The sequence below is a fragment of the Bos taurus genome, chromosome 6 (assembly GCF_002263795.3).
Source record: "Bos taurus isolate L1 Dominette 01449 registration number 42190680 breed Hereford chromosome 6, ARS-UCD2.0, whole genome shotgun sequence".
Taxonomy (NCBI): domain Eukaryota; kingdom Metazoa; phylum Chordata; class Mammalia; order Artiodactyla; family Bovidae; genus Bos; species Bos taurus.
This window is the reverse complement of record NC_037333.1, coordinates 76,189,085-76,213,841: the sequence shown is the minus strand read 5'-3', so window position 1 is coordinate 76,213,841 and position 24,757 is coordinate 76,189,085.

Sequence of the window (24,757 nt, the reverse complement as noted above, 5' to 3'; positions counted from 1 at the left end):
TTATGATAACCTTACTTTGGGAAGCACAGTATGAGTGCTGCCCTGATTTTAGTGTGAAGAATGTGCTTGCTGTCAAAATGCACTTTGATGTTCTTATTTGTCTAGCAATGAAATCTGTATTTACTGTATTTTCTTTATTGCCTTGTTTGACAGGAAAAATAGGAGCTAAATTCAGAGCTTAGTTGCAATAAGTAGTTTATCCCATGTCCCTGATTTAGTTTTGAACTGTCTTGTTCATCCACAAAATTTCTAGTATATCTTAGGCACTTGCTGATAAATGACAAAAAAAAAAAAAAAAAATCACCATTGCTAATTATAGTTTATATTTGTGCTTATTTTGCATATAACCTTTACAATCTTTAAGTTGATAATACAAAAAATATTCAACTCAATGTCTAGCAGACAGTATACCTTAGAGCAAAAACTTCAGTATTCCCCTCCCTGTCTGGTTCTCACAGATTTCAGGTCCTAAGTTTTGCTATTGTGCTTCATTTTTCACCATTTAATTAGTTTAGGAGAAGGATTGTGATGACCTATTTGTCATATGATATTGGGAAAAGATAATTTCATAAATTACAATACTCTAAATCACCAGTGAGCTTAAATACTAGGAGCAATATAAATAATGCATTATATTAGAGTCCTAGTTGATTTCCATAGACACAGAAAATAGTATATGTAATGTTTGTAAATTATTATTTTGAGAAGAGAGGATTTAAAAACCTATAATGCTACATTTGGGTGTGTTTTAAGGCTAGACAATGCTATAAATATGCTTACTATGACTATAATTATGCCATGGAAACAGTTGCTAGAAAGCACAAAGCCCAACTAGTTGAAATTTTGAAGTAGCCCTAAGGTAGAATGTGAAGATACCTTCTGCTAGGTGAGGAGGGTTAGAGGACACATTAAGATGACTATTTATACTTGGTTGATGTTCTCTTTCATTTTAATTAACCATTTAGCAAGCAAAGAGTAAAAGAGATCAACATCAAAGTATAGGCCAGTTCTGCTTGCCCTATAAATTCTGAGTGCACACTCCAAGTTCAGTGGTCAGTGTGACTCCTATTTGTCAGTCACTAAGTTGTGCCCAGTTCTTTGAGACCCCATGGACTGCAGCACACCAGGCTTACCTGTCCTTCACTATTTCCCAGAGTTTGCTCAAACGCATGTCCATTGAGTTGATGATGCTATAAAACCATTTCATCCTTTGCTGCCCCCTTTTTTTCCCTCTTGCCCTCAATTTTCCCCAGCATCAGGGTCTTTACATCGGGCTTTGCATCAGCTAGCCAAAGTATTGGAGCTTCAGCATCAGCCCTTCCAGTGAATATTCAGGGTTGATTTCCCTTTGGATTGACTGCTTTGATCTCCTTGCTGTCCAGCAGACTCTCAAGTGTCTTCTCCAGCACCATGATTCAAAAGCATCAATTATTCAGCACTCAGCCTTCTTCATGGTCCACCTCTCACATCCATACATGACTACTGGAAAAACCATAACTTTGACTATATGGATGTTTCTTTGTGAAGTGATGTCTTTTCTTCTTAATATGCTGTCTAGATTTGTTAGCTTTCCTTCCACAGAGCCAGAGTCTTTTAATTTCATCCCTGGAGTCATTGCCTGCAGTGAGTTTGGAGCCCAAGAAAATAAAATAAACTTTCTCTGTTTTCTCTCACTGTTTCCACTTTCCTCCATTTTATTTGCCATGAAGTGATGGGACCAGATGCCATGATCTTAGTTTTTAAAACGCTGAGTTTTAAGCCAGCTTTTTCACTCTCTTCTTTCACTCTCATCAGGAGGCTTTTTAGTTCCTCTTCATTTTCTGCCATTAGAATGGTATCATCTGCATACCTGAGGTTGTTGATATTTCTCCCAGTAATCTTGATTCCAGCTTGTCATTCATTTAGCCTGACATTTCACATGATGTGCTCTGCATAGAGGTTGTTACATAGAAGCAGGTGACAATATACAGCCTTGTTGTACTTCTTTACAAATTTTGAACCACAGTAAGGAATCTATCATGTTAAAGCAGACCATGAGAGCAGGCTTAAAAAAAATTAGTCTGGAGACAGGTCCAGATCATAATTAAAGGTCTCCTCTGTTACTAGTAAAGTCATTCTACCATTCTTGCTTTGACAGTGTTATCTAGATCTGTTTTCTGTTTCTTAATGCTATCATCTGGCTTAAGGTAGACTGGTCCAGAACCTACTACAAACAAAAGAATGAAAACAAAAACAAAAACAAAACAAAACCTATTGGATAGAGAAGTAAATACACTGTTACCTAGATATTTATTTTCTGGGATTTCTTCACCTAGAAGAGAAACAAAGCTTATTTGAGCAAGGCAGTCCTATTGGTGGTGGTTATTGTTTGGTCATTAAGAGTTTATCCAACTCTTTTGTGACCCCATGGACTGTAGCCCTTCCAGCTCCTCTGTCTATGGGATTTCCCAGGCAAGAATATTGGAGTGGGTTGCTATTTCCTTCTCCAAGGGATCTTCCCTACCCAGGGATTGAACCCGAGTCTCCTGCATTGCAGGTTTATTCTTGATGGTGATGGACAGGGAGGCCTGGCATGCTGCGGTTCATGGGGTCACAAAGAGTTTGACACGACTGAGCAACTGAACTGAACTGAAATGAACTGAGCTACTGGAGAAGCATGCAGTCTATTGGTGCAGGTGAATAATTTTTTCCAAGTCAAAAAAATTAAAAAAAAACACTGAAAATATTACTTGCAACTAAAGAGTATTGTAGATTACATTGAAATGGCTTATGTGTGCATGCTCAGTCATGTCCAACTCTTTGCGACCCCATGGGTAACCCTCCAGACTCCTCTGTTAATGGAATTTTCCAGGCAAGAATACTGGAGTGGGTTACCATTTCCCTGTCCATTAAATGGCTTAGAATTGAATAATAATAGTGAGAGTGGACAGCTTTGTCTTGTTCCTGGTCTTAGAGGAAATGCTTTCAGTTTTTCACCATTAAAAATAATGCTTGCTGTGGGTTTGTCATATATGATCTTTATTATGTTGAGGTAGGCTCCCTCTATGCCCACTTTCTGAAGAGCTTTTTTTTTTTTTTTTTTTAATAACAAATGGGTGTTAAATTTTGTCAGAAGCTTTTTCTGCATCTGTTGAGATGATTGTATGGTTTTTATTCTTCAGTTCTTATTATGATATATCACATTGATTTGTATACGTTGAAGGATCCCTGCATCCTGGGATAAATCTCAATCATTGAGTGTGATCCTGTAATATGTTGTTGGATTCTATTTGCTAGTGTCTTGCTAAGAATTTTTGTGTCTATGCTCAGTGAAACCAGTCTGTAATGGTTCAATTACAAAAACGAACCACATAGGATGTGATTTTGATTCTTTTCTCTGAGAGATTTACTGTCAGACTTCAGACAATTTCTTGACATTTTTTAAAGATTATCTGGTGCTTGTGACCATAAGCAGTTACAATAAAAAAAATACCAGTAGATATTATGCATATGATTCACATCATGCTTTATAATAATTTATATTATTTATTAACTAGATCTAAGACTTAGATGTCTATAGAACATTAGTTGCCAGAAGAAAACAGTCAAGTGAACAATGATATGATTATATTTTTAAGTTAGTTAATTATGGAGTCATCATTTTCCAGTATTTTTCTACCAAAAGCTAAAATGGTTTTAAATCACAGAGCTCTGTTAAATGTAATTTTTACATTGTTAAGTTCTATTATAACTTTCTGAGTTAGCTAGTTTTTATAATGGTTATTGTTTAAAACTGATAGGATTCTATAAAGCACATTTGCTTTCAGATGTTCTAGAAATACATACAGGTGTTATGATCAGATTTAGCAGTAGATCAACAAAAATGATATCACTTAAAAATATGTACTTAACATTTTTTTTTCCTTGTTTCTGAACTTCCCCTTGTTTCTTTGATCTTTCTAAGGTGGTTTGAGATTTTGGATAGATGTTTTTTTTTTTCTGGTTGAGATGAAAAAAGTACAAAACAAAACATAGAGGAGAATAAAAGAAGTTAAAGAATAATTAGTTCTTGGTGGCAAGAAACAAGATATAACTTGTTGGTTTGCAGCTGTATGCAGCACCGTTGTCTTTTCTGCTTGTCCATCACACAAAAAAGCAAGCAGCTATCTGTTCTATCAGTGGCATTTCAGACTAGCCCCAAACAGAAAACAGCCACCGTTGTGTTTGTTCAAATCCTCTGGGTCAGCTTCTAGGCAATTCCAATGCTTTGCTTTAGCACAGTTGATCTCTGTGTTGACTTGACTAAAGCTGAGGTGTATAGGTGTATAGGATGATTTGATTTTCATTTTGGCAGTGGCAGTCTAGGGAGCTTAAACTGGTATGGCTTGTTTCTGTTTCACGTGTTTCTTTATGATTTAATAAGCTAACCTGCGCTTTTTCACAGGGTGATTAAAACACTCCTAAGAGCAAGATGGAACAAGCTGCAGTGTAAAAACAGTTTTAAAGACTCTGCTTACATCCTGCTAGCTAACATCTAATTAGTTAAAGTAAGCCACATGACCAAATGCTGATGCAACAGGTAGAGAAATAGAGTTCACTACTTGAAAGTAAGCCACAATACAAAGATGGATGCATAGAGGGATTTGTGGCCTTTTTTTTTTTTTTTTTTTGCAGTCTACCAACATATGATGTTACATAATAGGATTTTACACATTCTTTAGAATTAATTATGCAATTCTTTGTAACAAACAACAATATTTTATTTCTAAGGGTAATCACTGGGATCTGAATATAGCTTTATTATACAGGGCATTTGTTTGTACTTATAGACATTCTCATGGAACTTCCCCTTATTTTATTCTATATTGTGTAAGAGAAAGCATAAGAATAAAATAATGTTATGAATAAAGTTAGATAAATATGAGGGCCTTTGCCTCAGTTGAGATGCTCAGTAGTAAATTTTGATTGCATAAGAAGGAAACAACTATAATGTGGTATTATTAGGAAGAAAAGGCACCAAAGTTGAATGAAGTTAACTGCTTGTCTGACCAAATTGGAGCCTCATCACTTAAAAATAATAAATGAAATTGTTACAAAGAAGCCATATTTTGTCAGAAAATACACCAGCAGCAATGAAATACCTAAATTAACTGTGAGTGAACTATATAGAATTTTAGTATGTAGTGGAAAAAAAAACTATATAGCATAGTACATAGAAATAAATAGATATGCTGACTATTTTAGATGAAGAGGAAAAGGGAAATTGGAATTTCTACCACTTTGATGCAAATCAGAGTGCCCAAAATGATTGTGACATTCAGAATCATAATTTGCTTTGTAGCTCTGTTCATGCTGTTCTTTTACATTACAGCTACCGGATGGTTATTATTATTTACTGTTTAAGGCAGAAAATGTACTTGGTGGACCAATCCTAGACAAATAACAGGTTGCTGCCCCAGGGAGTTTGCAGTTAAGAGACATGGGCAGGTATAATGTAGAACAAACAAAGCAAGAATACTGACTGTTCCCTGCAGCTTAAATACTTAATGAGGCAGGGAAACATTTTGGAAATTAGTGAAAGAAAAGAAAGAAGAATTTTGGAAAAAATACATAAGGGATTTTTATTAATCCCATCACAGTTCTATGATTTATAGTGAGTGCTACATAGAATGCTGGGGTGTCATGTTACCTAGGCTAAAACATCTGTATATCTAGGAATATCAAAATCATCACTGGGAAAAAAGAGTGAGCAAAAAGATAAATGAAAAATTTATGGATTTTATGAATAGATGTAGTAGGGGGTAAATCTGATGATAATGTTAAAATCATGGAAGAAATTACTCTACAATTTACTTTTAATAAATAGCTCATGATACCTACATAGAAGACTGTTGATATTTTATAGCAGAATTTTGGGAGTATTTATACGTTCTCTTGGGGTCTATAAATTCTTAATAAAACTGGGTATTCTTAATCTAAAATATTATTAGAAGGGACCTTAGAGTCTAAAATTTATTCTAAAAGGTATCCCAATGAAATTAACAGATTTTCAAAAGGGTAAACTTGATCAAATTTCATTCTAGAAAGATCACTGTAGTAAGAATGAGATGAAAGTTAGTAGAATTAGAAAAGGATATGACTATAATCCAGTTAATTAAGAGCCTTGGGAATGGTAGAGAAATAGCAATTTGAAATGATTTCAAGGTACTTAGAAGGGGAAAATCTATAGGTCTTTGTAATTAATAAAAGGAGTCAGTAATTGAGAAGGGGGATATCTAGGGTAATCAAAAGTTAATGACGTCAATTGTGGTAGTGCCATTTCCTAATACAAGGAGCATGGAAAAAGGGCATGCTTTGAAACTTTGAGCTGTCTGTGAGACATTCAAGTGAAAAATATTCAAGAGGTATTGAATGTAGAGATTTGTGATCAACAGAAACTTTGAAACTAAATGCACAATTATTGAAAAGAGAGGCTATTCATTCCAGATTATCGCATGTTTATAGTGTGCCATAGTTACTGAGCCAGGTGTGGAGAGTCACTGGTGAACTAGACACCTTTCCTGAAACTGTTTGCGGTCTGCTGGGCAATGAGGTACAGTGTTTAGAGGTACAATTAGAAATTGTTGCAAGAGAAAAATATGGTTGAATCGTCTAGGTAAAAATGCACATCCCCATTCATCTGTCTTGCAAAAACTGTTAATTTGGGGTACCATCAGTTCAGTTCAGTTCAGTCGCTCAGTAGTGTCCGACTCTTTGCGACTGCATAAATTGCAGCACGCCAGGCCTCCCTGTCCATCACCAACTCCCAGAGTTCACTCAAACTCACGTCCATCAAGTCAGTGATGCCATCCAGCCACCTCATCCTCTGTTGTTCCCTTCTCCTCCTGCCCCCAATCCCTCCCAGCATCAGAGTCTTTTCCAATGAGCCAGCTCTTTGCATGAGGTGGCCAAAGTACTGGAGTTTCAGCTTTAGCACCAGTCCTTCCCATGAACACCCAGGACTGATCTCCTTTAGAATGAAGTCGTTGGGTCTCCTTGCAATGCAAGGGACTCTCAAGAGTCTTCTCCAACACCAAAGTTCAAAAGCATCAATTCTTCGGCGCTCAGCTTTCTTCACAGTCTAACTCTCACATCCATACACAACCATTGTAAAAACCATAGCCTTGACTAGTTGGACCTTTGTTGGCAAAGTAATGTCTCTGATTTTGAATATGCTATCTAGGTTGGTCATAACTTTCCTTCCAAGGAGTAAGTGTCTTTTAATTTCATGGCTGCAATCACCATCTGCAGTGATTTTGGAGCCCCCCAAAATAAAGTCTGACAGTGTTTCCACTGTTTCGCCATCTATTTCCCATGAAGTGATGGAACCAGATGCCATGATCTTCGTTTTCTGAATGTTGAGCTTTAAGCCAACTCTCTCACTCTCCTCTTTCACTTTCATCAAAAGGCTCTTCAGTTCTTCTTCACTTTCTGCCATAAGAGTGGTGTCATCTGCATATCTGAGGTTATTGATATTTCTCCTGGATTTATTAAAAAAAAAACTGATTTCTACTGTTTCCCTTTAATGTTTGTATTTTTTAATGCTAACGTGATACATGCTAATTATGCAACATATATGTAAGCAAAATAAAATAGCTTATCCACAAATATTTATAGTGTGCCTAATGCATGTAGAATTTTCTTCCCTGGTGGCTCAGACAGTAAAGAATCTGCCTGCAATGCAGGAGACTATGGTTTTATCTCTGTGTTGGGAAGATCCCCTAGAGAAGGAAATGGCTACCCACTCAAATATTCTTACCTGGAGAATCCCATGGACAGAGGAGCCCAATGGATTACAGTCTATGGGGTCACAAAAAGTAGGACACAACTGAGCAACTAACACTTTCACTTTCACAACATATGAGGTACTATGGTGTGTGCTGACAACTTCTTATCCTCTCTGTTCTAGTCAAAGGAAAGTTCCTTCCTGTCATTCTAGAGTTTTGCATCTGTGGTTTCCTCTTATTTCTTCTTTGCCACTTTTACCTTTTTTACTCCTATTTGTTCCCCCAGTTTCCACCTCATGTATTTCTTACTCTGGGACTTCTCCTTTGACCCATTGTACCTCCCAGGCAGATTGGGTTATGAGCTTGCTTGGCATCTTACACTTACCGAGGCTTGGTGTATTTCCCAATGCTTGTAATTGCCTGCCTTCTAGTGCCAGGTGATTTGGCTAAAAACAATTTGGCCAAAAGCATATTGGCCAACTGGATAGTATGTCTAAAATGAATCTTTGAAAATCAATATATCTAGTTATAAGGTTTGATTTTTTCTATTTATACTTAAAATACAATTTTATTAATTTTCTGAAACAAGTTTGAAAAGTTAATTTTTTAAGAACACAAATTAAGAACAGAACTCTTCCAAAATGTCATTTGTCTTCTTTGTGTGTATTTTGAGTATTTTATCTTTTGACCTAGAATGTCAGTGAAGCACCTGCTTAACTGTGTTTAACTTCTGCTTTAGAGGACAGTTTTTTCCTTAAACTCAGAAAACATTAAGATGCAAGTACTTTCCTCATGCAGAAGGAGTATGGAGGGAACAAAATATTTTTTAAAGTGTTTTATTCTTCTGTTAATTTCTCAGTGAATACCTAAACTCAATATTTTATGAGTAGGCATGCTCATGATTCTAATATTTCAGTTTTCATTGTATAGGATGAAGTTTCTACACAGTCCTGGGAAATCACTTCCTAGGTCAAATTTCCTATTTCAACAAGCTTCAGTTTGTAGTATCCACTGATTACAATTCAGTGCTGTTTTGAGCTTGGCAATACACAAAAACTTTGAAATTGATATTTTAATTTCATCCAACATTTGAAAAATGCTAACAGCAACAAATTTGGAAAACTCAGCAGTGGCCACAGGACTGGAAAAGGTCAGTTTTCATCCCAATCTCAAAGAAAGGCAATGCCAAAGAATGCTCAAACTACCACACAATTTCACTCATCTCTCACTCTAGTAAAGTAATGCTCAAAATTCTCCAAGCCAGGCTTCAGCAATACATGAACCATGAACTTCCAGATGTTCAAGCTGGTTTTAGAAAAGGCAGAGGAACCAGAAATCAAATTGCCAACATCCACTGGATCATGGAAAAAGCAAGAGAGTTCCAGAAAAATCTCTATTTCTGCTTTATTGACTAAGCTAAAGCCTATGACTGTGTGGATCACAATAACTGTGGAAAATCCTGAAAGAGATGGGAATACCAGACCACCTGACCTGACTCCTGAGAAACCTCTATGCAGGTCAGGAAGGAACAGTTAGAATTGGACATGGAACAACAGACTGGTTCCAAATAGGAAAAGGAGTACGTCAAGGCTGTATATTGTTACCCTGCTTATTTAACTTCTACGCAGAGTACATCATGAGAAACACTGGGCTGGAAGAAGCACAAGCTGGAATCAAGATTGTCAGGAGAAATATCAATAACCTCAGATATGCAGATGACACCACCCTTATGGCAGAAAGTGAAGAGGAACTAAAAAGCTTCTTGATGAAAGTGAAAGAGGAGAGTGAAAAAGTTGGCTTAAAGCTCAACATTCTGAAAACTAAGATCATGGCATCTGGCCCCATCACTTCATGGCAAATGGGGAAACAGTGGAAACAGTGGTGAACTTTTTTGGGGGTGGGCTCCAAAAATCACTGCAGATGGTGAAATTAAAAGACACTCCTTGGAAGGAAAGTTATGACCAACCTAGACAGCATATTTAAAAACAGAGACATTACTTTGCCAACAAAGTTCTGTCTAGTCAAGGCTATGGTTTTTCCAGTGGTCATGTATGGATGTGAGAGTTGGACTGTGAAGAAAGCTGAGTGCCGACTAATTGATGCTTTTGAACTGTGGTGTTGGAGAAGACTCTTGAGAGTCCCTTGGATTGCAAAGAGATCCAACCAGTCCATTCTAAAGGGGAGAAATCCTGGTTGTTCATTGGAAGGACTGATGCTAAAGTTGAAACTCCAATACTTTGGCCACCTCATGCAAAGAGTTGATTCATTGGAAGACTCCAATGCTGGGAGGGATTGGGGGCAGGAGTAGAGGGGACGACATAGGATAACATGGCTGGATGGCATCACCTACTCGATGGACATGAGTTTGAGTAAACTCTGGGAGTTGGTGATGAACAGGGAGGCCTGGCGTGCTGTGATTCATGGGGTCGCAAAGAGTCAGATATGACTGGGTGACTGAACTGAACAGCTATTCTCTACTTACAATGATTCTTCAACCAAGTCATTACCTCTAATCTTTTAATGACTTCATGTTTTCATTATCCACCAGCTCCATTTTGTGTTCATTTTGCTTCATAACTTGCTTAGAATCCATGTTTCACTATTACAATCATTCAGCCATTTCTTTTTAAATACCCAGTATTCTACTTTTCTTTATGCTTCCATCAACCTTTGCAAAAGATAACTCATTTTTAGCACTGTTTTTGGCAAATGTAAGCATCATTTGTATTAATTCATGAATCATCTTTGTTTTTCAGTCACTAAGTCATATCCAACTCTTTGTGAGCCTGTGAACTGGAGCATGCTATGCTTCCCTGTCCTTCACTTATCTCCTGGAGTTTGCTCAAACTCATGTCCATTGAATCAGTGATACCATCCAATCATCTCATTGTCTGTCACCCCTTTTTCCTCTTGTCCTTTATCTTTCACAACCTCAGGGTCTTTTCTAATGAGTCATCTCTTCACATCAGGTGGCCAATGTATGGGAGCTTCAGCATCAGATTTCCTTTGGGATTGACTGGTTTGATCTGCTTGTTGTCTAAGGGACTCTCAAGAGTCTTCTCCAATGCCACAATTCATTATGCACATTCACAATTGATCATATATTTTGCCTATTCTTTTACTAATTATTTCTGATTTTTCTTCTTTTAAATTCACTTTTTCTCATTTTCAGCCAATCTTCTTTCTTTACAATCTTTGCAACTGTAAAATGTTGACATAAATTAAAGAATTATTTCAAGAAAATTAAGTCATTAATTATAGTGACTCAGATGAGAAGCTGAAAGGCTTACTGGGTCTTACAAGCCACTTGAGATATGGATTTCAGCAGATGACTTGATCAATTTTTAGTAATTGACCTTCACTGTTGTCCAGACCTAGTGACATGAATACTAAGATGATAAGCTTAGTAAATGATACATATAACTGGTCTTCATTTAATGCATAAACCAACATCAGGGAACATTTCACATTTAACTAATTTTAAGGAAATCTATGAATTGATGTTCCATCTTTTAAGTCAGATGGCTTGAATATGAAAACTCAAATACAGAGGACTCAAAGAACATGAGAGCCAGCATTCAAAATCCTCATTATCCCCAAATCAAGGTCACAGTCCCAGCCAGAGGATGGGTTATTGCCAAGAAGGGGAGTGTGACCTTTTTGCTTCATTATATATTAGGTCTTTCTATAAGCTACATGAGGTCCCTATGAGATTTTATCCAACTGTGTCTTATCTCTACACCACTCTTAACCTAAATTATTTTGTTGGAAATTTATAATAAATAGTATGACCTTTAAACATGGAGTTCACCAATTATGTCTATATTGCCTGAGTCATGGATCAAAACCAGAGTGATGCCACTTTCTGCCTTCCTGAAGTGAGGTACACTGAGTTTAACCAGCTCCAGAGGCCTGACTGAAGGCTTAGAGATACACAGAGGCCTGATACCTGGGCCTTCCAATAACCAGGATGCATTTCTTTTAATAATAAGTATATTCCAGAATATCAGAACTATCTCTTCCTATTTCAAACAAAGGACATTAAATACAGTTAGAGATTTTTTATTTGTTTAAAACATTTGCCAGAGCATAGACACTGGAGTTCTATGTTGCATATTGAGAGGAAAATAAAATCAAGATTTTAACCCAAATTTTAGAGCCTCATCCCAATGGCTGGTGCCCTGAAGGCAGAATTAGTGATTTACTTTGTATCATGGGCTTTAGAGTAGTGTCTGGTCCTTCTGAAATGTAATTACCAACTCTCTTCTCTGCATCCCACTAACAGCATGTTCATACTGTCATGTATTTATTAAATCAACGAATATTTATTGAGCCTCTAAAATGAATGTGAGAGTTGGACTGTGAAGAAAGCTGAACACTGAAGAATTGATGTTTTTGAACTGTGGTGTTGGAGAAGACTCTTGAGAGTCCTTTGGACTGCAAGGAGATCCAACTAGTCCATTCTAAAGAAGATCAGTCCTGGGTGTTCTTTGGAAGGAATGATGCTAAAGCTGAAACTTCAATACTTTGGTTACCTCATGCAAAGAGTTGACTCCTTGGAAAAGACTCTGAGGCTGGGAGGGATTGGGGGCAGGAGGAAAAGGGGATGACAGCGGATGAGATGGCTGGATGCTATCACTGACCCGATGGACGTGTTTGAGTGAACTCTGGGAGTTGGTGATGGACAGGGAGGCCTGGAGTGCTGCAATTCATGGGGTCGCAAAGAGTTGGACACGACTGAGTGACTGGACTGAACTGAACTGAACTGAAAATATACCCAGCATTTTTCTATGTGTAGGGGATATACAAGTGACCAAAAATACAAAGTTTCTGCCCACATAGAGTTTATAGTTTTGTCTTATTCGGAAATAAACAACCATAGACCATGTTTTAATGCTTCATTAGGACATGCCTATTATCCAACTGTGATTACTTAAAAGACAGGGACATCACACCCTGTCACATTTCTCTTTATGGTCTGGACATCAAACATGTGGTCAAAAGTAATTTGCCATCAGGGTATAAACTCTTCAAGAATTTCAGTTTAGCTTGTGCACAGGAACTGGTAAGCTGACAGCACTTGGTCTGTTCTTGCCATTCTTTTCGTTGATGACACCAAGTATATGACAAGAATGGGTTAGAGTCAGGGAGCATTTGCCATTGAATTAAAGATTCTAATACTTATAGATAAGTGCTAGAAGGTGATGGTCAGGTCATCTGCTGACATGAATGTCTCACAGTCACTGATGATGAAATGGTAGACCATTGATAAGAATTCTCACTTCTATCATTACATCTCTATTCAGCATAGTGACAGGAAGTAATGTTACTGGGGAAAGTTATTTTCTTTCTTAATCATTTAGGTTATGGTTCTTAGGCCTTTTTTTGTTTGTTTGTTTGTTTTTAATCCTTTGCAGTAACTCTTCATAATTTGATCATCTTTAATTTTAGTGGTGATAGTGAGGAGGGACAGTGAGAGGCATTTTATTGCAGGAGCTATTTGATCTTGTGATTTTTGCCTGCCTGCCCCCCCCCCCACCAATCCAAGCACTCAAGATAGTCAAGTTTATCTTGTCGTTATATAAGAGTACAGTAAAACCTACATTTGCCTAGAGTGTGAGGTGTATTTTTATTCTCTGTTTCCTGATAAGAAGTGATGACCCAGTGCCTCTTTGCCTCTTTTGTCCCTGATGACTGCACTAAAGTAGAAAAATTATGTCAGATTTTTTTTAAACTCATGCTAGAGTAGCTGGGCGGAGAAGGCAATGGCACCCCACTCCAGTACTCTTGCCTGGAAACTCCCATGGACGGAGGAGCCTGGTAGGCTGCGGTCTATGGGGTTGCAAAGAGTCAGACATGACTGAGAGATTTCACTTTCACGCATTGGAGAAGGAAATGGCAACCCACTCCATTGTTCTTGTCTGGAGAATCCCAAGGATGGAGGAGCCTGGTAGGCTGCCGTTTACAGGGTTGCACAGAGTCAGACATGACTGAAGCGACTTAGCAGCAGCAGCAGCAGTAGAATAGCTGGGGTCCCAGACATACTGGAAAGAAGGAGGACATGGGGTGGGAGGAGAGAAGATAGCTCAGATTAGAAAAGATGTCTCAGACCAGAGTCATATGATAACATTACCCAATATATGGGACAAAAGGCCACTGAAAAAGAGGGATATATTATATACGTACAAACACATGTATAAATAAAACAGTGAGATGCAGGAGCCATCACAGGGTGATAAGTCTGCTCACAGGGACAGAAGGGTTTGCTAAGTAGGGAAACAATAAAGGTGTGGAGGTTGATAAGTCTTCTTATTCCACTGCAACTACCATTTTAAACAGAAAGAGGCAGGGCCACCAGCTTATTTTAAACCTGAGAATGACATCATCAGCATTACACTTCGGAAGTATTAGTCTTGCTTCAGAGTGAAGACCTATTGTGTGCTAATAATTTAGCTAAAGTATTTATTAATTTCTATGATGCAAATACTTGCACCATGGCCAATTTCAAGCTACCTGTGGTTTGAAAATTGACTTAAAAATATCCCTGAATACTTAGCAGTTGGTTCTCATGAACCAGTCAGAGCCATCTCCAATATACCACTGGCTAGAGAGTGGAATTTTCAGTATTATTGTTCTTTTCCCCCCCAATATCTCAGGTTTAGAGGTAGGATATTCGAATAAAAGTTTGGCGCTGCTAAGTCACTTCAGTCGTGTCCAACTCTGTGCAACCCCATAGACGGCAGCCCACCAGGCTCCCCCATCCCTGGGATTCTCCAGGCAAGAACGCTGGAGTGGGTTGCCATTTCCTTCTCCAATGCATGAAAGTGAAAAGTGAAAGGGAAGTCGCTCAGTCATGTCCGACTCTTAGCGACCCCATGGACTACAGCCTACTGGGCTCCTCCATCCATGGGATTTTCCAGGCAAGAGTACTGGAGTGGGGTGCCATTGCCTTTTCTGAAAAGTTTGCTGGAGGTCTTCAAACATGAGAATATGGATGACATTAAATAAGGTAGGGCACTTTTAGGGAGAGTGGGAAGAATACTTGGATTTAAACAAAATAAAATGTTTTAAATTAAAAGTGGCAAATTATGAAGTGTTAGTATTCAAGGCTGACTTCAGGTTTAAGCTTGGGTAACTGCATAGATGGTCTCATTCACTAGGATAGAAAAGAGATGGAGAAAATTGGCTTATGAGGTTTAGTGACTAAATCCAGTTTGGGATATTCTGGGTTTGAGGTACTTCTAAACCTCCAAGGAGATTTGTTTCAATACAGAGTTGATGATAGACCAGACTCCAAAAAGGTGAGTTGTGATGACACAGAAAACACAACTGATGATTATTCTCTCATTGAATGAGAAGGAAAAAGGGAAAGTGTGGATTCTGTAGCTTTGTTATTAGCCTGGAAGGAAGTTGAAAGAGGGCTTGGTTGTTGTTCTTGACTTACTGAGTAAAGTAAACTTAACCTGATAAATAAATAATTAAGCACTTTGAAAAGACAGGTGACAATTTACATATATGTACTAAGGATAATGAATAGGAGAGATACTTGAAAGAAAGTTTCCTAGGGAATATTAAAGACCCAAATTTTAGATTTGTAGTGGTTTTTACTCAATGCTTTAAATAGCTATATGTCATTTTAGTAACTATATTATAAACTAGTTTCTAATTCAAACTATTGATTCATTCTAATATAATCTCACACTAAAAACAAATCACTGTATATTCCAAAAGCAAACACTTTTTTTGCCCACAAATATTCTTTAAAGCAATTTACTTAGTTGTAACTAATATATCCCCTTCATGGATCACAGTCTTGTCCTGGCAAAGGGGCTTGGATAACTCAATGAAGCTAGGAGCCATGCTACACAGGGCCACCCAAGATGAACAGTTCATGTGAAGAATTCTGATACAGCATGGTTCACTAGAGGAGGGAATGGCAAACTACTCCAGTATTCTTGCCGTGAGAACCAGATGAATAATATGAAAAGGCAAAAAGATACGACACTGGAAGATGAGCCTCTCAGATTGGAAGGTAACCAGTATGCTACTGGGGAAGAGTGGAGGGAACTTACTAATATTAATAGCACCACAAAGAATGAAGTGACTAGGCCAAAGCAAAAGCAACACTCAGTTGTGGATGTAACTGGTGGTGAAAGTAAAGTTCGATGCTGTAAAGAACAATATTGTGTTGGAAACTGGAATGTTCATGAATCAAGGTAACTTGGACATGGTCAGGCAGGAGATGGCAAGAGTGAACATTGAATCTTAGGTATCAGTGAACCAAAATGGATGGGAATGGGTAAATTTGATTTAAATGATCATTACATTTACTATTGTGGGCAAGAATCCATGAGAAGAAATGGAGTAGCCCTCACAGTCAAAAGAATAGTCCAAAATGCAGTACTTGAATGCAATCTCAAAAACAATGGAATGATCTTGGTTCTTTCCAAGGCAAACCATTCAACATCACAGTAATCCAAGGCTGTGTCCCAGTCACTAATGACAAAGAAGCTCAAATTGACCCATTCTATGAAGACCTATAAGACTTTCTAGAATTAACATCAGTTAGTCAATACTGAAATTAAATTAATTATATTCTTTGCAACCAAATTTGGGAAAGTTCTGTGTAGTTAGAAAAAATAAGACCTGGAGCTGACTCAGATCATAGGCTCCTTATTGAAAAATTGAGGCTTAAATTGAAAGTTGGCAAAACTACTAGGCCATTTATTTATGACCTAAATCATAATGATTATAAGTGGAGGTGATGGATAGATTCAAAGGATTAGATCAGATAGAGTGTCTGAAGAACTATGGTCAGAGGTTTGTAACATTGTACAGGAGGCAGTGACCAAAATCATCCCAAAGAAAAAGAAATGAAAGAAGGCATATTGGTTTTTTGAGAAGGCTTTAGAAAAATCTGCAAATAGAAGAGCCGCAAAAGGCAAGGATATATTTACCCAACTGAATGCAGAGTTCCAGAGGATGGCAAGGAGAGAGAACAATGCCTTATTAAATGAACAGTGCAAAGAAATAAAGAAAAACAATAGAATGGGAAACTAGCGATCTCTTTAAGAAAATTGGAGACATCAGGGGAATATTTCATGTAAGAATGGGCATGATAAAAGACAGAAACAGTATGGACCTAACAGAAGCAGAAGAGATTAAGAAAGTCAAAGTGGGGCTTAGGAAGCATTGTTGTTCAGTCACTTACCTATCCGACTTTTTGTGACCCTATGGGCCATAGCATGCCAGGCTGAAGCCATCCAACCATCTTATCCCCTGCTGTCCCCTTTCTTTTTGCCTTCAACCTTTCCCAGTATCAGGGTCTTTTCCAATGAGTCAGCTCTTCACATCAGGTGGCCAAAGTATTGGAACTTCAGCTTCAGCATCACTCCTTCCAATTAATATTTGGAAATCAAGGACTGATTTCCTTAAGGATTGACTGGTTTTACCTCCTTGGAGTCCAAGGGACTCTGAAGAGTCTTCTTCCAACACCACAGTTCAAAAGTATCAATTCCTCAGTGCCCAGCCTTCCTTATGGTCCAACTCTCACATCCATATATGACTACTGGAAAAACCATAGCTTTGACAAGATGGACCTTTGTTGGCAAAGTAATGTCTCTGCTTCTTAATACACTGTCTAGGTTTGTCATAACTTTTCTTCCAAAAAGCATGAGACTTTTAACTTCATGGATGCAGTCACTGTACCCAAGAGCCCACGAAAATACAATCTGTCACTGTTTTCCTTGTTTCCCCATCTATTTGCGATGAAATAATGGGACCAGATGCTATGAGCTTCATTTTTTAAATGTTAAGATTTAAACCAGCTTTTTCACTCTCTTCTTTTACCTTTATCAAGAGGCTCTTTAGTTCCTCTTCACTTTCTGCCAAAAGGGTGGTGTTATCTGCATATATGAGGTTATTGATATTTCTCCCGGCTATCTGGATTCCAGCTTGTGCTTCATTCAGCCCAGCATTTTGCATGATGTTCTCTGCATATAAGTTAAATAAGCAGAGTGACAATATACAGCCTTGATGTACTCCTTTCCCGATTTAGAACCAGTCCTTTTTTCCATGTCTGCTTCTAACTGTTGTTTCTTGACCTGCATACAGGTTTCTCAGGAGGAAGGTATGGTGGTCTGGTATTCCCATCTCTTAGAACTTTCAATTTTGTTGTGATCCACACAGCCAAAGGCTTTAGCATAGTCAATGAAGCAGAAGTTGATTTTTTTTGGAATTATCTTGCATTTTCTTGCAAGTGATTTTTTTTTGGAATTATCTTGCATTTTCTTGCAAATGATCCAACAAATATTGGCAATTTCATCTTTGGTTCCCCTGCCTTTTCAAATCCAGCTTGTACATCTGGAAGTTTTTGGTTTACTTACTGGTGAAGCTTAGCTTGAAGGATTTTGAGCATTTCCTTGCATGCATGTGAAATTAGCACACTTGTATGGTTCTTTGAACATTCTTTGGCATTTCCCATCTTTGGGGTTGAAATGAAAACTGACATTTTCCAGTCCTGTGGCCACTGCTGAGTTTCTGAAATTGAGTGTAGCACTTTAACAGTATTATCTTTTAGGGTTTTAAACAGCTCAGTGGAGTTCCATCACCTCCCCTAGCTTTGTTTGTAATAATGCTGCTTAAGACCCATTCAACCGCATCCTCCAGGAATTCTGGCTCTAGGTGAATAACCACACCATGGGGGTTATCTTGGTCATTGAGACCTTTTTTTGTATAGTTATTCTGTGTATTCTTACCACCTCTTCTTAATCTCTCTGCTTCTATTAGGTCCTTGCCATTTCTCTCCTTTATTTTGCTCATCTTTGCATGAAATATTCCCTTGGTATCTCCATTTTCCTTGAAGATATCGCTAGTCTTTCACTTTCTATTGTTTTCCTCTATTTCTTTGCATTGTTCACTTAAAAAGGCCTTCATGATCTGAGCCACAGTCAGTTCTATGCCTTGCTTTTACTGACTGTATAGAGCTTATCCATCTTTGGCTGCAAAGAACATAATCTTATTTCTGTATTGAGCATCTGATGATGTCCATATGTAGAATTGTCTCTTGTATTGTTGGAAGAAGGTGTTTGCTATGACCAGCATATTCTCTTGACATAACTGTTAACCTTTGCTCTGCTTCATTTAAACTATGCTAAGAGGATATAAAACCAGAAGATATAAACCAAAAAGAAAAAAAGAATAGTGTGACACTAAATGAGCATATTTCTTTAGTTTCATTTATTGTAACTAGTGGAAACACTTAATAGTTTAACATAGGATATAATCACAGATGACATAACCTTTAAGAATGGAAGAAACATCTATGATTCTCTGTGGAAGGTGTTTTACTCTAATCAGAATCTTAGAAAAATCTATAAATTCCCTTTCATCTCAGCATGGAAGTCATTCCCAGGCAATCAGATACAACTATGGTATTTGGATTAGTAGTAATATAAAATGGTAGGACCATATAAGCACACTTGATGAAATTTGTATTTTAAGGGCTAGGTATTCTGTAATAGATTGAGCTATCTCTGAAATTAGCATGTCAGTTCTATTGTAAAGATAAGATCATTCCAAGTTAGGCAAAATACAAGATAAAAATTTGACAATTCCATAACGGTTCATGTTTTATAGCTAAGAACCCAATCAATTTTATATCACATATGTTATCTTTATATATACGATTATACTGTGTGACTCATTGAGACTCTATGGACTATAGCCTTCCAATCTCTTATTTTCATGGGATCTCCCAGGAAAGATACTGGAGTGAGTTTCCATTTCCTTTTCCAGGGGATCTTCTAGACACAGGGATTGAACCTGCATGTCCTGTCTGGCAGATGTCTCCTGCTTGGCAAGTCGATTCTTTGCCACTAAGCCATCTGGGAGGTCCTATCAATACACTAACATTATAATTTATTGTTTAGATAATGTCTTATAATGACTCTATTAATTTCAACTCATCAAGTAAAAACACTAACAAAAATTTAAATATTTTAAAAATGAAACAAGGAGACCAAGCTGACATCAGTAGTTAAGATTTTAGTGGTCAGAGAGCGTTGATCAAGTAAGTTGCATTCCTCAGAGAATTTTTTTCTGTTTCATAAATCTTAAAAAATTACAATATTACTACACTTTGTCATATTTTAGGTTTTATTAATGTTATATTTAAAATTGTATCTGACTTAGATTTGTAGTGTGATTATCTACACAGTTGAACTTTTGTTATGTCAGCCTATCTCTTTGTAATACCACTAAGCTTGCATTGACTCTAGTTTCACAACCACTTAAAGCATCAATTTAAAGGACATTGTGCTTTTAAAAATGGACTGTGGCATCCCAAACTCATTAATATTGTATTTTCTACTAATTCAGTAATGTGCTGCTTTTTTGTTGATTTAATAATGTGAACAATAAGCTTGAAAAAAATGTTATGGTGCTTATTTAAAGGTGAAAACTTGGTACATTTATAAATGAGAGTTTTCCTGCTTCTATTTCTCAATATGTTAATCCACAGCACAAATCAGTTTACCTCAAAAAGCATCATTAAGGGTACTCTATGAATCCAAAAATGTGTTAAATGCTAGTGATATAATGCTAGGTGAGATATAATAAGAGTATTTCATGAGTTCATTGTGTTATAAGAAAGTGTGAGTCACTCTATTGTAAAAATACATTCATTAAACACAATTATTGGACACCTACTGTGTGCCAGACTCATATACGTAGTGTAGTTGCTGAAAATGAAATATTTAACTTCAAGAAAGTTAGATGGATTTTCTAGAAGATGATATCTAAGCTAGGTGATACTGCATGGTGGTTCCCAGGTAGCTCAGTGGTAAGGAATCTATCAGACAATGAAGGAGACATGGAGTTCAATCCCTGGGTCAGGAAGATATTCTGGAGGAGAAAATGGCATCTTACTCCAGTATCCTTGCCTAGGAAATCCCATGGACAGAGAATCCTGGTGGGCCACAGTCCACGGGGTTTCAAAAGAGTCAGATACAATTTAGCAACTAAACAACAACATATGCTCAGATACAGGGATGTGAAAGAGTAAAAGTTGGGAATATTTTAAGTAGTTTAACATTGCTGAATTACAGAATATGAAAAACAAAATGGATCACATCTTCCTTAATTATCCCCAAATCACTATCTTATGCTCTCATAACTTCAGATGTTCCCCATTACATATCAGGTCAATCCTGGATATCTACACATAGAATTTTTTTTTTTTTTTCAAAAATCTGGTGCTAGCCTATCTTTCCATTCTTAGTAACTCAATCTTTTACTCCAGGCTAATTTAATATTTGCTGATCTCCTAAAATATTCAACACTCTCTGTTTGCCTCTGTTCATGCCATTTCCTGTGCCTGAGAGGCTATATATATTTGCCATAATTCCATCCTTCCTTGAAGACATAGTTCAAAAGGCACAACTGCAAGAAATATTCAAAGATTTCCTAAGAGTGAATTATCTTTTGACTTCCTGGAAACTCTTTGAGTTCTGATAATTCATGATATTTTTCTTTTGGAAATGTCTCACAACATTAAGCTTTTAATTTGTGTCTTTTTCTGCTTCTCATAAGCTTAAAATTTCCTTTAACAAAATGATGTATATTATTGATCTTTTATTTCTTGCCATCTATATTAACTAGAAAAGCATAGGGTATATAATAGTAAAAAAAAAAAAAAAAATCTTCCAAAGTAATACCTCTACTCAATAGAAGCTTATTTCATGCCCATGGAAAAGTCCTGGGCGAGTGTGCGGGTTAACTGGGCAGTTCTCTTGTACACATTCAGGAACCCAAGCTGTCAGAAATTCTCAAATCTTTACCAAAGTACTTTACAAAGCTAACACTGGCATTGATATTCAAGCCATCCAGAGAGGGAATGGGCATGGGATGTAAGGAAATTTTTATAGAACTTTCCAAACTCACTTATATTCCCTTAGCTGCAGCTTAGTCATATGGCACAGTTAACAGAAAATGAGTCTCATATATTTATAATCCATATAATTTGGGTGTTCACCTACTAATCTCTGTCAAGTTTGGTGGTTATAACTCCCTCCATATAACATATAGTCAATATTTATAGAGCATTTGCTGTGCCAGTTTTTCCTATGTGATTTATATGCATTAACTTATTTATGCATGAATACATGCAAAGTCACTTCAGTCATGTCTCTTTGCAACCCTATGGATGATAGACTGCCAGGCCCCTCTGTCCATGGGGATTCTGCAGACAAGAAGAGGAGTGGCTTGCCAGGCCCTCCTCTAGGGGATCTTCCTGACACAGGAACTGAAGCCTTGTCTCAGGCATCTACCTGCACTGGCAGGCAGGTTCTTAACCACTTGTGCCACCTAAGAATCCCTAACTTATTTATAAAACCTGATAAATGTAGGTGATCTCATATCTCCTAAAGTTGAAGAGACTGAAACAGAGGAAATTAAAAAAAAAAATTGTACCTGGGTAAAATAGCTAGTATGTGGTAAAGCAAGGGTTTAAATCCAGTTTGTATGACATACTGCATTTAGAAGACTGAATTCTCATTAGGGGTCCCCTGAATGACTACAGTGTAGCTATTTCAAATAGCTGATATACTCCAGGACCCAAAGTTGAAATATTAACATTCACATTTCAATTTCCATATTTGCAGAATGGAAAAATGGTTTATTTGAGGAAACCTCAAGAAAACTGTTAGGGTCTCCTTGTAAAATATTTACAAAGCAGTTTTAAAAGGACTATGGACTAGTTTATAGTATCATATTGAGTTTCATCATCAACATATTGTATGAAAATACTAGGCAATAAGTTATTTTTCATATTTCAGTATTTACTATAATTCTTAATCAATAGATGAAAGTCTATAATAAATATAAAGGCCATTTATCCACTCTTCATTTAAAACACTGCCTGGAGGCGACTGGTGTGCCAGACATCCTGGAGACGCTGTATTGATAGCCAAGTCTCTCAGTGAATCAATGTATTTGTGCCTTGAAACCCATTCAAAAACCATTTTTCCAATTCATTGAAGAATACTGAAGGCGAAAGTATAATGGAAAGGCCTTTAGTGAGTGGAGTCATCCATTCTTATAGTTTGTTTTTACTTTTTAATAAAAGGTATCCAATATGTCTTAATAGGTCAGCACTTTTTAGTGTGCTTTAGACTTAGACTTCATCCCCTGTGATCCCCACTACCAAGAAAAGCATTTATTGATTTCACTTTGAGCAGACAACTGCAAACTTGGAGTTTCTTGGCTCAATCAACGAAACCCAAAGCAATTTGCAAAGCATTAAACCCAAATGATTGTATGGGATGTTTATTCAGTCTTCTGTTTATTGAGAGAAGTGTGTTTATTGCTTCATAGGTATGACTTAAATATTAAAAATGGGATTAATATGGATGTTTTTATTACATAGACATACAGCAGTGACTGCCACTTTTGAGTTCCTAACAACTGTACTGCATTCTTTTGATAATGATACTTGAGTTTTCATCTAGGGTACTACCCATTCTTGCATCCCTGATTGAGGTAGGCTTTTATCTTATGAGTTTGCCCTACATCTACTACTGTGGGCAAGAATCACTTAGAAAAAATGGAGTAGCCATCATAGTCAACAAAAGAGTCTGAAATGCAGTGCTTGGATGCCATCTCAAAAAGAACAGAATGATCTCTGTTCATTTCCAAGGCAAACCACACAATATCACAGTAATCAAAGCATGCCTCAACCACTAATGCCAAAGAAGCTGAAGCTGAATGGTTCTATGAAGACCTACAAGACTTTCTAGAACTAACACCCCAAAAAGATGTCCTTTTCATTATAGGGGAATGGAATGCAAAAGTAGGAAGCCGAGAAACACCTGAAGTAACAGGCAAATTTGGCCTTGGAGTACAGAATGAAACAGGGCAAAGGCTAATAGAGTTTTGCAAGAGAACGCACTGATCATAAGAAACACTGTCTTCCAATAACACAAAAGAAGATTCTACACATGGACATCACCAGATGGCCAACACTGATATCAGATTGATTATATTCTTCACAGCCAAAGATGGAGACGCTCTATACAGTCAGAAAAAAAAAAAAAAAGACTGGGAGCTGACTGTGGCTCAGATCATGAACTCCTTATTGCCAAATTCAGACTTAAATTGAAGAAAGTGGGGTAAACCACTAGACCATTCAGGTATGACCTAAGTCAAATCCCTCACGATTGTACAGTGGAAGTGAGAAATAGATTTAAGGGACTAGATATGATAAAGTGCTGATGAACTATGGACAGAGGTTCATGTCATTGTACAGGAGAGAGGGATCAAGACCATCTCCAAGAAAAGAAAATGCAAAAAAGTAAACTGGCTGTCTCAGAAGTTCTTACAAATAGCTGTGAAAAGAAGAGAAGCAAAAAGCAAAAGAGAAAAGGAAAGATATACCCATTTGAATGCAGAGTTCCAAAGAATAGCAAGGAGACATAAGAAAGCCTTCCTCAGTGATCAGCCCAAAGAAACAGAGGAAAGCAATAGAATGGGAAAGACTAAAGATCTCTTCAAGAAAATTAGAGATACCAAGGGAATATTTCATGCAAAGATGGACTCAATAAAGGGCAGAAATTGTATGGACTGAACAGAAGCAGAAGATATTAAGAGGTGGCAAATATACACAGAAGAACTGTAAAAAAAGATCTTCACAACCCAGATAATCACGATGATGTGATTACTCATCTAGAGCCAGCCATCCTGGAATGTGAAGTCAAGTGGGCCTTAGGAAGGATCACTATGAACAAAGTAAGCGGAGGTGATAGAATTCCAGTTGAGCTATTCCAAATCCTAAAAGATGATGCTGTAAACATGCTGCACCCAATATGCCAGCAAATTTGGAAAACTCAGCAGTGGCCACAGGATTGGAAAAGGTCAGTTTTCATTCCAGTCCCGAAGAAATTCAATGCCAAACAATGCTCAAACTACTGCACAATTGCACTCATCTCACATGCTAGTAAAGTAATGCTCAAAATTCT